A 17160-nucleotide genomic window follows, 5' to 3' on the forward strand; every position below is an offset into this window, starting at 1 on the left:
CCTTGTGTGTACCATGAATGCGTGTACAAAAATCTAATGGCAATCCATCCAGTATTTGTTGCTTGGCTTATTTCAATCTGGACCATCTCAAGAGCCTTCCAACATGAGCAAGCATAACCTTGACCAAAGTGTTTCTATTGCCCTACTATTGGAGGGACTCTGGATGTGAACCACAAGCTGTGATGTGCCAGTCTTGTGCCTTGTATGCCCATCATCCGCTTCAGCCACCTCCTGGTGACTCAGTTGCTGTTGTTGTAACACTTCATTCATTATTCATTCATCATTAAAATAACTTTATCATAACATAACATAACATAATCCACCCCATACCAAAATATAATTGGGAGAACAATTGTGTAATATATAAACATAATTTTTAGGAGACAGGGTTGGCCTAAAATTGATGGCTGTTAAGAATGAAGGACGACTGAGTCAAGATAAGAGTTCTTTGCAAATGTGCATTTTTGCCTTCAAGTTGATGTATGTACAAACTTGATTGAGTAGTGTCAAGTATAGAGAATGAATCAATGGGTTGTTTACCACAATGAGCCCGGAGTCTGCAGATTTTCATTCCAGCTAAACAAATCAGCAGCTGCCTTCACTAATTAGAACCCCCTCAATCTGGGAGATAGAACTAAGCAATGAAATCAGCTGCGGTAGTATTTGATTAGAATTAAAATCTGCAGACAGTTGGGTCATAGTGGCACATAGCTGGAAACCACCTGGGAGTAAGTAAGGTCAAGAAGAGTAATATAATATATTCATAAGACAGATATGGAATAATATGGACGCTTCTGATCCATGATTTGAAGAGAATGAAGAGAGGCAAGCTCGAGAAAACAGGTGTTGCAGAAAGAAAGGAGGGTGGACCAAAAGAGAATTTCTGCTTAGGGCCTCCAGACGGTCTGAGGTAGCCCTGCGCATAGGTTGCCTATAAAGAGGGAGATGCAGATTGGTCATCGTGTTGTTGGATGCTGTAATAACTCATATTTGGCAAGGACTGGTCTGACTAACAACCAATATTGCCAGCTGTGTGGCCAGATGGTCCAAATGGGAGCAAATCCTGTTTGCATTTTAGAAAGCTTTTCAACAAAAGACACTTACTTTAGCATGTAGTCATACTGACACACAGTATACTATTGTCATGGTAATGTGTGTGGCAGTAGCTACCTTTGAAAAGTGAACATTATAGCCTGCTCTTTAAATCGGTGCTTCCTGATGTTTGTGTCCATCCTCTCTCTCTCTCTCTCTCTGGGTGTCTCTCCCTCTTTTGGGGAAAGAGGGGAAACAAGAGAAAGAGGGTTCATGCTGCAGACAGAACCATATCTGGTCGTTCTTCCTGAAAGTGCAATGAGGGAGAAGCCAGCAAAAGGCAGATTTATGGTGGTAATGGTGGTGGTAGTGGGATAGATAAAAAAGACTTCCTTGGCATACGTTTTTTTAAAACTAAGGGGTCCTTATAGAGAATGTGTGCATTGCGCCCACACAGTCACACTGCAACTTGAAAGTCTCTTGGGATGAAGAAGGGGGGCGAGAGAAGAGCAGACACCAGAAGTCTCTTGATGTGCTGCGTACTAAAACCTCTCCTTGCACTTATCTCACATCAAGCAAGTGCAAATGGCCAAGCTTAGATGGCGAAAACATACACATCCACACACACACACACACACACACACACACACACACACACACACCACACACACACACACACACACACACACACACACACACACACACACACACACACACACACACATAGGGGCATATCCTTAGAACAGTCATGGAGACAAAGAGAGGGCGTTGTTCCAGGTGGAAGCATTAGGGAAAGCCTTTATGTTGTCCTAGGAGCTAAGCCATCTCTCTCCCCCGTCCTTAGAAACAGAGAGGAAGAAAGGGAAAAGGCTAAAAGGAGAGGGGGAACAAAAACAAAAGAGGACGAAAAGAGTCATCAAGGATTTCTTTCTTCTCTACCTTGCCCTTCTTTCAAGGCAGGTGAACCTCTGACTTGCTGCCAAAAATGCAAAAATGGGAGCTTTAGTCCCAAACTAAAAAACACACCCTGAAGCGTCCCTTGTCCCCTCGTCAGTCTGACTGAGGCTGTGAAACTGTGGCGAGTGAGTTGATACGAAAAGCTGTTGCAGCAAACTTTGACTCAAGTGCCTGATTCTTACATTTTACTTCAGAAATTGCACATCTTCTTCTCAGGGTCATACAACCGCAGCACTTGACTCTGCTCATAGTTTTAATTTTACATCCTGCTGCTTCACTGTTTTGTTTCAGTGTCACGGTTCTCATCAACCTAATTCTCAGCAGCGGCAGGCAGCTGGTTTCAGCAAAAAAAAGCTAAACACCCACTGCACACTACCTGCCAGCCCCAAACAGCAGTCAGACAAAGTTAATGACTACAGTAGCTGGTGAACCAACCATGGTCACGATCTGTTAGGTTCAGGCACAAAAACTACTAAGTTAGGTGTAGGGAAATATCGTGGATTGGATTAAAAAGGTACTTTATGATTAGACAAAATTCATCATCAGGGTTATGATAACAAACATGTTTAATGGCCATGAATAAAAGAAACAACATTGATCAATGGAAAGTTGGAAATGGGGAAAAAACTGTGGTTTCCCATTTGGCTGTGCTGTGTTTTGTCGTGTTCCATTCATACTATGTCGCCTGGCTTCCTCCTTTTCTCACATGATAATGACTAAAGCCGCTAGAGGTCACCTAACATTAAAATGCAACTATAAGTATAAGCTGCTTGCACAGATGACCTATGGGGCTGGTTTTATGGGGCTTTTCTTTCAAAGACAGTGTCTGGTGAACATAGTGGAGCATTGATCAGCTAAAGAGCCAGATGTTTCTCTCATAAGTTGGTGGGGACCAAAACAGTGCTTTAGGTTAGGGATAGTCACAAAAGCTACAACAAAAAATACAAAAATGATCACTTTCATGGTTAAATGACACCAATGCTTGCTGGTAGAATTTTAGTGCGACCTTCAAATTAAATGATAAAATACATCATTTTTACCTGCCCTTTAGAATGATAGAAAGGCCTTTCTGATCTGACGGCCCTATGAGCAAGACAACATCATTTGTCTTGACGAAAAGCTATGGTTTTGATTTGGTTAGAGTTAGTCTCAAAAAGGACATGGTTAGTTTAGCGAAACATTGTTTAGGTTGAAATAAGTACTTAGTTAAGATTAGGAAAACATTTTGCCGTGGGTTAAAATTACTACCATGACTACCACGATAAGGTCGGGGGAGCTTTCTTGTCATAGTTACAATAATAACCACCTGGTTATGGTTAATGAAACATCTTAAATGATACAAAACTAGGAACCCAGGAACCATATGGTACAGTGTCTGGTGATATACATATTTACAACATCCGTATTCATTGTTTGTTATTTTGATGTTATTTTACTGATCATATTGTTCACTTTGTGTTAGCGGTGGTCAGTCACTCATGTAACAATGGTTGGAGCAGGAATATTTAGATACAGGCACAATGATTTAGCCTGCATAGTTTACCGCACACACTGAAGGATTTTGGAGCCGTATTGATATCTTCACACTATTACCCCAGGAATTTATTATTTTACAATTTCTCTATTGTATTCATGAGAAGCAGGAATATCGAGAACAAATAGCCTAGCATACACCTGCCTTGGTATTCTGCTTCAAAGAAAATCTTAGCTGAGAACGAAAGAGACTGACGATTAAGAAAACAGTCAGCTGCAGTTTATGGTGTACAGGTGAAGTTGAATCAACCCTTTGTCTCTCATTTAATGTGTGATATTTTCTATTCATCGCAAGACTTTTTTTGCACACTGTCAGCCTGAGACACACGAAGTCTACCTCAAAGACAAAAAATAAATAAAAATATCACTGTCAGTTCATGAAAGATATTTAAACGGATGATTACTGTGAGGCTCACTGTGTTCATGTTGGACTCAAAGAGTATTTGTCAAGGCTGGCATTCGAGCACTGCCTTCTCCTTTAAAAGCTCATGAAGTACATGTTTTCACTTCATTTTAAGTATTTTTTGTCTGTTGAGTTTCTCTATATGATAACGTAAGGTCTCGACCTTACCCAGCTTTGTGATCCTATGAATACAAGAATACAATCCTGAATGGTATTGAAGTCCTTGTCCTTGTGATTTAGTGTACTTTTTAAGTTCTTGTCCTAACTTAACAATACATTTATCTCACTCTACGCTCAGTATCACCGAGTACATTAAAAAACATATACATCATGCTAAAAAATTGTAGGCCTACTATACTATATACAAAGTTTTTAGTGTGAGACACTCAAGTAAATAGTCATTCCAATGGACATATAGACATTCTGTTGCCTGTATTTAATCTCCAACAAAGTTTGTGCTTTAATTTAATAGAAACTGATACTGAAAAATTTTTACTCTACTCTACACCTGACAACTATTCACAGTACATGCAGTTTATCCCTTTTCTCTTTCAGTGTTTTGACTTTTACACTGCAGTTCAACAGCTCTAATTAAACTTCCATACAGAAATGAACATTTTAAGAAAGTTTACAGTGTTTGTACTTGCAAACACTAACAATCTACAGTATAGTTGTTGAGGTTTGAGGATTTGTTTTGTGTCAAGTCTGGAGAGTATTAATGTATAATTATAGAAAAATAATTAAAAGCCGCTTCTTTTTAAAGTTCTTTTAAATCCTAAAAAAAAAAAAGAAAAAGAAAAAAGAAAAAAAATCACTTACTGAACTAATGTTATGAACCAGTATTGACAACACTTCCTAAGAAAAGTGCCAGATCTTTAAATAGTTTTTCCACAGAGACTGAGGGGTTGGAGAGTTCAAAAGCCAGTGTCAGGTAATGATGTGAAGACATGCTGGATGATATATGGATCGTGTCCTTTACTGTTCCATTATTAAGTTAAGACTGTGGTAAGGACACACACACTGACACACACTGACACACACACACACACACACACTTTCATATCCCCCTTGTGGGTTCATTATAAACACTTTAGCAGACCTTATGTAGCAGCCAGAGGATGCTAAACAGCCCTGATTGATAGGCTAGTGAAGACCCCAGTTGGCAAGTCTTTTAACCAATAATCATTCACGCACCAAGTTGTCCGCTGAGCGCCCATCTGTCCTACTCACCTGCCAATAGAGTTTGAGCTGCGTGCTGATACGGCGCTCAGTGCCACCCAGCAGACAATACAGCCAGTCAGCAGTCAGCACGCTCCTGATGACAGAGAGAAAATAGTGTGTCAGGGAAAAAGGTAATTATACACACACACACACACACACACACACACACACACACACACACACACACACACACACACACACACACACACACACTTGTATAATTATGAATCAGTATTACAGGCGAGTAGCTTAGAAAACAAGATTAAAAAAATGATGTTATTTTAATGTGTATGACAGAACATTTCATGTCTTATGTTTGTGAAGGATTCTGATTTGGAAAAGAACAAACTGTGAAACTGCAGTGCCATCTACATCATTACTCAAATCACTTATTGGTATTTTGTTCTATCACACAATTTCAAAGTTTTGCAGCTGAGCACAACTCTTGAATCTATTTGATGTGCAGAACTGTTATTGTCTACCACAAGCATGTCATTTACACTACCTGCACTCCACGAAAATGAGCTGTTTTTGAAAAAGCACCAGTTGGCCCATTAATCCGTCATTAAAAAGCACAGCATTATACGCGACCTGAAAATTTAGGTCAGCAGAGATCACGTAAGAGCCAAATGATTTAGAGAAGAATAAAATGGAGGAAGAAAGACTCAGAGACAAGCTTTTTTCCTGATGTGACAATGCGAGAAATGTCCTTATCAGGGCAACCAATGTTCCATCTACAGTCAATATCAAACCTGACTGAACTGAAAGAGAAAGATAGACGCAGCTTCTCCTTGTCATTGTGTTCTTTCCTATGTCGGGGTGGATATTTGTCAGTCTGGGTGGGGGCAGAGTATTGCCTTGGCTTCCTGCCAGTCAAAACACTTTAATGTCTGTGCTGTCACTAGGTGCATGTGTGTTTGAATGTAATGCAGTTGTGTGAGTGTGTGTGTGTGTTTGTGTCTGACTTTGCATGTGTGTTGTGAGTGGAGATGGAAGTGAGTGTGTGGATTAGGGGTATAAGGGAGAACGTGTGTATACTTATGCATGTATGTGTGCGCCACGAGCAGAGACATTGATCTCCTTTGACACAGTGAAACTTTAAAAGCAACATTCTGTCACTCTGTGTGAATGTAAAGTATGTCTCCACTGCTAGAAGCTTACACAGCTATAATTATGTGTGTTGGTTACATATTCCTTTACATCTCCCAACAACGTACTATACAATGCAGACATTCCCCCATAATTTCTCCAGACATCATTATCCTCCAGTGTGTTTTTGAGGGTACAATGTAAGTGTATTTTTATTATCAGGAGGTAGTACCGGTGGGGAAACTCCCACGTGCACCAGTAAACACTAACAGCCCCAACAACATAACTGTTTAAATGACAGCAGCTCTCCAAGGTCAGCCATTGTTTGTCAAGCTGAGAGTCTCTCCAGGCTTTGTTGACCATCTGAGAATGTCTCCCAGCAAACAAGGCCAAGAACCATGTGTGATTCTGAGGTGGGTGGGCTGATCAATTTCCAGGATGGGGGTGGAACTTGACAGATAAACACAACGAGGAAGAGAGAGACAGAAAAAAATACTCAACTCGTCTCTGTTCATCAAGTACATTCTGGCATTCACACATTTTTTTTGTTCAAGTTTAATTATTTTCAATTCACAGGAAGCACCTTCATGTCAATTTGTCTTTCTATTGACTCCATGCAAGGGCACCAGCTCTAATACTGACTTCACGTTCTTTCTGAACACAGTCACACCAACCCGAAAACAAATTTCTAATCAAATCAATCTCTCCTTATTCTTTATGGAGAGCAATGTTGGTCTCTCTGTTGTCAGTCCAACAGGTAAGTCCAGACTGAAATATCTTCGACTTTTCCTCTAGTGCTACCTCGAAGTTGAGTTTTACTTGTGAAATTTTACGAATGAAATGTCTCCACAAGTTTTGGATGGCTTGTCATTAAATTCGTTAAGGTACTTTGGTTAACCGCCTGCTTTTCTTCTAGCAAAGTTTTCAATTATCCTATGAAATATCTCAACATCTACTAGCTTAAAACATTTAGGTAACAGGTTCCCTTGTTTTGTGTTTTGCTGGATCATCCACTTAAGGTCTTGTCATTTAACTGACATCATATCCATGTAGGACAACATAGTGGCATCCTGTTTTGCTTCATCCACTGTAAAATAAACCATTTGGTTTATCTTGATCAATTTCCTCAGTTGACAGATGCCTGAAAAACTTTTTCTGAGTCATTGAGGGAAGTTTTCCGTGACCACTACAATGGGCTTTTTTCACTACGTACAGCGTTCAACTTTGAAGGAGATAACATCAGACTCCTCAGTTTCGTAAAAATGATGCATCTTTAAAGATGACTTTGATCCAAATATTTTTCTCTGGCTGAACAGAGTGGAAACCGTATTGCATCACATGACCCGAGTACTGCGCACTGATAACAGCTTTTTTTTAACAAAAGGTATTTAGGGCTCAGATTCTGCCACTGGTCTGAGAATCCAAAAAACAAATATCTGGTACTTGGATTTTAAACTTTAAATCATTTTAATCAATTTATCAGCTATCAAAAAAAAAGATGTAAATTATTTTTTCCTTCAATCCATTAATTGCTCACTGCAACCAACAGCTTTACAAGAGGCGGTGTGCTAATAAAGCATCAAAAAGATCACCTCTGCAACATTGCCAAGTACTGGATGCAGAACTGGGTGGCAGTGACTGAAAACCACAGTAGTTCTCACAACTCAAATGAAAAGGCAGCCAAGAGACAATTAGTGAGAGACCACATTAAAACATTTTCCTGCAGAGCCAGCCATTACGCTCACTGTGGTTCACCTGGCTCAGACTTTAGGCCCAATGAGTCAGTTCTGCAATGAACTTGTCTGGTCACCACTGTGGTAGCGCCTTAAAAAAAAAAAAAAGGACAGCTGTGGTCTTTAATGACACTCTGCAGGTTAAAACATTAGCATGTTCATACTGAGGGGTTTCGTAGTCTGGCCAGGATTTTCCAAGGTATGACTTTTTAAATGTTTAATATTGCACTTAAATGGGCTTTTTTGTTGCAATTTTCTGCACTAGTTTTATGTTAGATATTGTACTTAAAAGAAAACTAGTTCCTAATTCCAGTGATTATTTCAAGTGGAAGGTAGTTGAGGTATGCTAATCTTAGCCATAGCATAATAAAACCATCATTAATTTTATTGCATCTTGGTGCAGTTTTGTAGCATTCGCGAACTGCTAGGCCCGTCGCTGGTGCAACAACCTCCCTTGCACCCCCTGACAGTTGGCTTGTGAACATACACATTTGGAAATGTATCTTTTACAGAATGTGATCTGAGAGAAGCTAAGAGCATCTCCTCTCTGAACATGGAGCTCTGTCCTCCCACGATTGCAGACACACCACCAGCTTCCTCTCTGCTGTGGCTACTGATTTGGCTTCTTTCTTTTCTTCCATGCTGGCGCAGTTCATCATGCCTTCATCATGTGACTTGTTTTTACTCTGTAATAATTGTGACTTTAAATGCAACAAAGTGCAACATTTGAGATAAAAAAAAAATAGTACACAATAAAATGATTTTGTAACAATAATGACAGTAAATGTAACTCATTACTTCCACCACTGCTCGGCAAATTGAAAATCAGAAATTCTGATAAATAGCTGTGCACTTCATGAGAGCAGCAGCCACTGTCCCTCTCTTTGCCACTGCAGCTACCTGAAAGTACCTTTAGTCTTGTATAAATATGGTGGAGGGCAGGCTCATTGCTAACTTTAAGGGTGTACTTACTCTGAGTACTTCTTACAGAAGAAAATGCCATAAAAAATTATATATAATATATGATTTGCAGTGTGTTTTGTATCCTAATAGGGCCGTATGCATTGCAGTTTGTGTTTTAAAATTCATCACACACTGAGGGCCCGCATCTGCAAAGCATCTCCATTTTACTTCTCATTGCACAGCAGTCACTTGGGGAGGCACTTGTCATTGCCCCTGCTATTGCTACACCAAGTACTGAAAACCACTTTGCAGCAATGCACTCTTTTGTTCAAGCTGAAATAAATATGTGTTTTAATTTGGAGTCCTGGCACTCTGGGAGCACGCTCACCCCTAAGAGCTGTCATCAGTTTGTCCTTTCCATGGTAAACAAGGAGAAAAATTAAGCCAACATTGTAAAGAGGTCCCCAGTGGACCTCACGGCTGATGCAAACAACACTCGTTTTCTATCTCTCCAAATTGGTCTGGACGTTTTGAGCTGACGTAGACGTACGATTCTCATTATGGAGATTGGAAATCTCCCAGTTTCAATTGCCTTGTGATCAATCAGTGTACCATCCAGCCTATCAGTGTGGCTAGGCCTTGGCTAAAAAGAATCCTTATATATCTTTGATGTGTGCATACTGTCATATGAACATAAATACATGTAAGAATGCATCTGTATACGTGTACTGTAGTGAGAGGATGGGATGGGTGAGGGGTTGCTGTGTGAGAGAGTGAGGGAGATACAGAGAGATGCCCAAGGCTGACATTGTGTATCTCATATCAAGATAATAGCCCTGGTGGCCTTCTGACAGCTGTCCAGATGGAAAATGTGATGAAGGGCAGAAGAGAGGGGAATAAGGACAGAGGCTGACTGAAAAGTGGGGAAACACTGTTACAAGGAGAAAGACCAAGCCGCAACCTCCACAAAAATTAGGCCAACGCCTAAGTGCCAAAAACTGCAGTTCACTGAACGGCCACTTCAGGCTGGCTCCAAAAACAAGTCAATCCCCACAGACTCCCATGTTAAAATGCTCAACTTTACAGAAGAAATAAACAAGTTTACAGCCTGGTACAAAAAAAATAGTTTTGGTATGTAAAGCTAACTTCCCCCTTCATGACAACTGCAGAGGGGTGAATTTTTATGTAACTCACTTGTTTATATTTTATTATTTTATTTTTCATTTTTTTTATTTTATTATTAAGTTTGTGCTCCTGTTTTTTGAGGTGAGTGAAATTCTAGTATTATTCTATTAGCACTAATTAGCAGGTAACTGTTTCTGCGCTCACCACACCTGGCTTATTAGCTTATTTTGTTAACTAGCTAATTAGCCTTTGGTTAGCCTTCAAGCAAGACGCCCAGCTGTGGCCATCATTGGTTATAGCTGTGAGTTAGGCGGAGTCAGACACTTGCAAGGTGGCAATGGTCAAGCAGCCCAACCTGAGCTTCAAAACCGCTCCTCAGAAAAAACATGGGTGACGTCACTGAGACTATAAGACAGACATGAAGACAGACAGAGACAGGCAGCTACACAGGTTGCTAAAGGACACACTATAAAAAAAATAATAGGTTAAAGGTCAGGTTCATGTTTGGTCAGGCTTAGGTGTTATACTATATCAATCAACAATATCACAGGAGACAGAGTGAAGTCGTACTGAATATCAGCCGTGCTGATATTGTGTGTGCATTTCTTATGTTCAGGAAATTATCACCAGTTTTCCACTGGGTTACAATTTTACACATACAATGTTAACAGATTAAATTCATAACAAATCCAAAGAAGTGTAATGTTTTTCATATCTTTTTTTTTTATTGTACTGAAAACATATCGAACTTGAGGTATGAGTTTTATGTATCATTGTCTCTGGTGGATATCAATATATATATATATATATATATATAAATATATCCCATACTTTTTTTAGTTTTACTATTCAGTTTAGTCCCTTCTTTCATTCTGTGTTCTTTGCCTCCAAAATCATAGACACAAATTGAACAAAAAGTGTTGCTTGGCACTGAATGTATTGGATTGTAATGGGTTCGTACCATAATGTTTGCCACTCAGTGGAGTGGAGTAACATTACAGTCAGCATATGTTGTATATGTAAGACAAGCATAAAAACTGCTAAAATAGAGCTGCTGTGTGATCGACTGCATGAACAGATTCAGGAAGTTTTACAGAGGGGTACGGACAAGAAAAGCAATATGATAGTTTCAGGGGAAGCGTACTAACATGTTTCTGAATTTAACAAAGCCTAAAGGTCTATGAGACAAAAAGGAGCTTTCTGATATTTCCCCAGGCTTCCCCAAGCTGTGTTTGATTGTGAGCAGCTGGCAGGCTGCCAGAGTGCAGGTGTTCATCATAGAGAACAAGAGACAGAGGAAACAAACTTGCGTTGTAGCCTATAATACATGTCATGGGCAGACAGTGTGATGTTTGTGGTGTTGAACAGAGTAAGGAGCACACCAGATTCTAACTGGACTGAAGTGACATTTGCAGGTATGTTTAGATGCTGTGTAAAGTGCTGCAGCTGAACAGCTAATTAGCTATCTAGCCTGAAAAGTGATGTCAGCAGTGCCCTTTTTATACATGTTTGTTTGGTGCTCCTTCAACACGATAAGCACAGGTGTAGTGCTGTCGGAGCGTAACGGAACGACGCTCTGCCACTCTTTTTTCTCCAATTAAGGAAACGGAATATTGGTAGTTTGCATAATCCAGCTGAAATTCATATATGTTTTTTAAGCGCTTGAAGAGCCAACCATCGCTAAAGTGTATGTCATGTTAGAGAGCCAACAAAAACAAATGGAATTGTCAGAGTTGTCCTTTGTTTCTTAACAAGGCTTTTATTGTTAAACATTTGTTGAAATGTGTTGAGGAAAACTCACTGACTTGCAAGGTTTCCATACTGCACTTCATATGTAGCTTCTACCAACTTGTGGTGCCTGTGCGCTACTACAAAACACAGTCCAGCTGAGATGCTGTGGATATTGCACAGACAAGGTAAAACAAGCTAGCTGTTTGCCCCTGCTGTCAATCTTTATGCTAAGCTAAAACAAACAAAGGGTATCGATCATTTCATCAGAAATTTGTCAAGAACAGAGGAAATGTCAAACCATTCCATTAAGATCAAGCTCTACAAAAAGGATCATCTCAATGTGACATAAATTATCATGTTACATGAATTATCAAAATGAGATAATTTTATCAAACCACACCTCGTTTTTCAGGAACCAACCACTAATAATTTGAAGAACAATTTACAGCTTACTGAGGCCTCAGTCTGATTGGTGTGCAAAGCCTCTTCTAATGCTACATAATATAACATAAGTTCAGACCGTGTAGTAAAGTAGACCATACTCTATATACAAATAAGCTGCAGTATAAATGTGGACTGGCTGAAGGAACGATGTTAGCAGCTGACAAACTAATCTCATACAGATTTATGCCACCGTAGAAGAGTGACTTCAGTCTAAGGGGGGTGTCAACAACATAGCCTGTATCTTTAGGAGAGGCCGGACCGACAGGTTCGGTGGAGACTGTTGTTTATGATATCAGTCAGAGACGGCCACTAAAACATACTCCATGCAGGCAGACAGGTGGGGGGAATGGCAGGCACTGGGGCCAGCCAATCTGCATTCATTGTCATTTTAGTAGTGTCAGCACTCTGCATGCTCACACGAACACAAACAATACAAAAAATTAAAAGGGTTTTCTAGTGTGTTACCGCCATCTTTTTTTTTTTTTTTTCATATATACAAACTCAAACATACATGTTAACCATTGGGTGAATGGAAGACATGAGGCCAGGGTAAAGAAAGGAGAAAGTTGACAGCAGGGCAATAACAACAAAAGCTGTGAGATGACAAGAGAGGGAGACCTGAAGTAGAGGGAAAAGAAGTTGATGGAAGACTGGATGAACCTGTCCCATTATGACGATAGAGAGAAATGAAAACAGGGATGTGGATACAGAACGGGAAAGAGACGGAAGAAGACAAGAAAGGCCAAAAAAAAAAGGAGAAGGAGGTGAGAAAGACATCAGGGTTAACGAGACAAACCTGCTCTCCTGTTCTCCTGCCACTCTGATCACATACTCCCCCTTTCTGTCTCGCGGTGAGTCATACAGTGCATTGGAGAGATTCCTCATTATCGGTTTGCAAACACAAAGGAGGACAGTGACACACAAGCAGGAAGTAAGTCAACTGTCTGACAGGAACATAAAATGAGACTGCGAGCAATTAGAAGGGCACATAACCAATTAGGAATGCTACAGCTTCCTGCCTCGTCTAATTTTAGTGCATCTTTAACCACTTCTAATAAAGTGGCATGTTGGGGTCAGATCAGACTCTTATTATAAGTTGTTCACTTGCACCTAATTAGTTTGATTATGAGTATATTGGGCCAATTAGTCCTTTATCAAAAATTAGACTTTGGCTGGTAACTGCTGTCCACCTGGATAAGATGCAGTTGAAGCACTGAAAGGGTTTCAAGCGTTCAATGGAACACTTGAAGAAAATGTAAGGAAGCTTGAGCTTGCAGCTCCTCCAATACGTCCTGTGTTCGCCAAAGAGCGCCAAGGAAACACTTATTTTTAAACGTGAAACTGCTTTGAATGGTATTTCAGACACTCCGAGTCTTCCCGACTGTCGCCTCCAGTGGTTGGTGGTTTGATGGTACGCAAACTTTTTACCCTGTAAGTGTTTTTCAAATGTAGATTTAAATATACTTTTTATTGAGTCTAGGTCATTTCTTAATTCTGCTTCTGTTTGTCATAGACCAGCATCATGTGCCAACAAAAAGCAATGCCATTATGTGTACAACACTGTGGTCTCCCCACAACGCAACCGTGGGACAAAAGTCTAGTTTTTGGTTCTCTGATCAAAATCCATTGAAGCTTGCATGTGCACTGTAGTCTGCTGTGTATTACTTACCTGATTTGAACTTAAAAGGCAACAGCATATGAACACAATGCAAATAAAGTGGTAACAAATGGGATGACCCATGTCTCACTTTTGCTTGGTGCTCACTATTGGTTATATCCAGCCATAAAAAAAAATACATTTAAACAATTGAACTGACTGTTTCATTATTCAGTTGTAGTTGTGGTTCAGTTATTAGTAGTAGTATTAGTGACATTTACTTCCTCTGGGATTTCAAAAAGTGAAAGTATCATTGTGTAGGCAATAATCTTCTAGACATACAAATAATTTTGTTGCTAACATAATTTCTTAACAGGTATGGTGATAGGCTGCCAAAACCTTGTGGGTATCTTTGTAGGTTCAGGTCGAGTTTGTTTCTTCATCTCACTGTCTGCTCTCTCAACATGTGACAGGACTCATGCCTGAGTAAAGCTAATCAAGGATGAATGAGAGCTGAGGGACAGATAGTGGGTGTGGGGGTGGGGAGGAGGGTGCTGACAGAGAGGTTTGGACAGATGGACTGACAGACAGGCCAAGCTCTGTCAGCACTGTCTGACCTGACATGAACGGACAGAAGGATGGGATTGGAGAGGGAAATGAAGTGGAGAAAAGGAAGTCAAAGAACTGACCTCTTCCAGTAGTGCACCTAAACATACACTAGAAAAACACACACTAACAGTTCTTTCAATTTTTATCTCTAATTTCTTGGTGATCAGTCCAGAGTGGAAACAGACGACATGCATCAGGACTAAACTTTGTTACATAAATGTACAGCAACACATGTTCACAATGGATGATATACGTATTAGTGTGCCAATCAGTTACAGTGGAGAAACACACACAAACGCACGCACGCACACACACACGTCTTACTTGGCTGCCTGGCAGGGTTTACCCAGCCTTCTGTAGACTACAGCCTGCCGCATGTGGTTCTGGAAGTGACTGGGATTCAACTGGATACTCCTGATACAAAAACACATACACACACACAAACACTTCATTTTTTGTAAACTTTTACAATACGCATGCGTATTGATCTGCACTGAACCCTTAACCTGAGCTGATCGGGAAATTAAATCCATGGAAGTACAAGCTAATTTTCAGAAGAATAAGGGCTTTTTACACACAGGTGAATTGTTTGAAAAAACCTGCTTGATTTAATATACCAACAATAATTTGGGGGATTATGTGTGCAGCACAAAATAATAAAACCTTAATGTGGTGTGCCACCTTAAGGGTAAAGTTATGTTTTGTAAGTTAAATATTGGTTAAAATAGTGTTGTTGACTGTTCCTGAGTGTAGTACATTATGCATCAACATACTGTCATGATCAGATATGCTCATATGCACAATAATGAAAAACAATGAGCAAAACCTCAAGGCAATAACAAAGAAAAAAATGCAAATGACAAACCTTTATGAACAGCCTTGTACAGCTCTGAATGTTCTTTGTGTGTGGCTGTAAATTTTATATATATATCATTATATATCCATTGATTAAAGGACCACTGTGGGACTGCTGCACAGTTTTTAATTGGCTATTTCAGTCTGGAATTGCTAGATTAATCCACAAGTGGGCCTCAAGGCAAAAGTGAGCAAAGGGTCCCTATTGACCCGTTGTCTGTGGTTACACACAAATTTATAAGGAATATGCACTTTGTAAATTTGGCACAGAGTCACTCTATGAGACAAGAAGTAATGCAGGATCACTGCATATTCCCAAATAGATTTTTATTTATTGGAATCAAATGACCTAAATCAGTTGGGTAACTGGTGATCCAGCTTCATATGTTTGGTCAAATACAACATGTGTTCATAACTACAATATATGACAATTTCTTTCCATAAAACACATGGTTATTGTTATGCAATTAAACAGCAATGAATAAATAATTAAACAAACATAAAAGTGTGTTGTGACCAACAAAGCAAATTTTCCACCTCATTTGTGTGATTTGACCACTGGACCTCTGGAGTTCATTTGCCCCAGTGTACCGACTGCACAGGCGTTAGCTGCAAGCTAACTAGTGATGGTTGCAGCAGACGTGTGTACAGTTAGTGTACCTTTGTGTTTATGTTGAGCTCAGCCTAAGCATTAACCCCTGAGGCTGAAGAATGAAGCTATCATGGGGAAATCCTGTGTTCACATGTTGCACATGTTCACACACAGATCAGGCCTCTCTCCTCCATCTAGCTGTTTGGTTGGATATTTTATCTGATATTGTAGAACAGTACTTGCTAATGTTGGCTTGCACTACACATACTTGATACATTCTGCAGTTTCTGTGAAAAACATTAATACATTGACTTGAAATTGTGTTTCACCTGTCCTCTCTGTTGCACTTGTCTCCTCCTCTGCCATTGACCAGGAACTTCCAAACCTGAGCTGGAGCGGCCCATATGGTTAAGTAGAGGGGTTCCCAGAGGAGGAGACCAAGTGTGGGAGAATGGGAGGGGTGTTTTGTGTCAGTCAAGGGTTTTGGCTTTTAAAACCTTTTTTTCTTTTTTTCTTTTTTTTAAAGAAAACATATTTTTAATGGACTTAAATGCATCCATCATTGACAATGTGTTGTATTTGAATATTGCTGTCCATGTGAACTATTTGAATATTGCTGTCCATGTGAACTATTTGAATAAGATAATTGATTTTTGTCTTGATGGATTTTTTGAGCTCACCTGTATAAAAGACAGAAGGCTGAGGTGGCTTGGGGCATTTGTTCAAACTGAGAGAGCCACACACAGCTACAGACTGCAGCTCCTGCCTTGGGGCCATATTTAGGGGCATATCCAAAAGTGCAGTTTCAAGTTTTTAACTCCTTAGTAAATTCATTTTTCTTAATTCTTGTTTGTTTGTTTTTTCTTCATGTTTGGCCAGCCATTCTCTTTCTTTTTGCTGTAAATATCTGCACGTGACTCCACTACTATAAATAAAATTCACTTGGACTGCTGAACTTTGCCTGCGAATCATCTTTCACGTGTCTGGCTGCTCGGCCGATCCTCACAGAAACCAATAGGGAAGTTCTTCGAATGGCCATTTGAGGCTGCCTCCAAAAGCCAGTCATTCCCCATAGAGTCCCATGTTAAAATGTTCACATTTACAACAGAAATAAACTTCTTTACAGCCTGGCACAAAAAAACAGTTTTGGTCTCTATAGCTAATTTCCTCCTTGATGACAACTGAATGGGGAGTGAATTTTAATGTAACTTGCCCGTTAAAATTTCATTAACATTAACTAAATGTATAAGCCATTTTAATTGTAACAACATATCTGATAGCACCACTTTTTCATGGCATACTGTTCAGTGTACTGTATTTTGCAGTGTCCTCTCTA

The sequence above is a fragment of the Seriola aureovittata genome, chromosome 6 (genome assembly GCF_021018895.1).
Source record: "Seriola aureovittata isolate HTS-2021-v1 ecotype China chromosome 6, ASM2101889v1, whole genome shotgun sequence".
Classification (NCBI taxonomy): Eukaryota; Metazoa; Chordata; class Actinopteri; order Carangiformes; family Carangidae; genus Seriola; species Seriola aureovittata.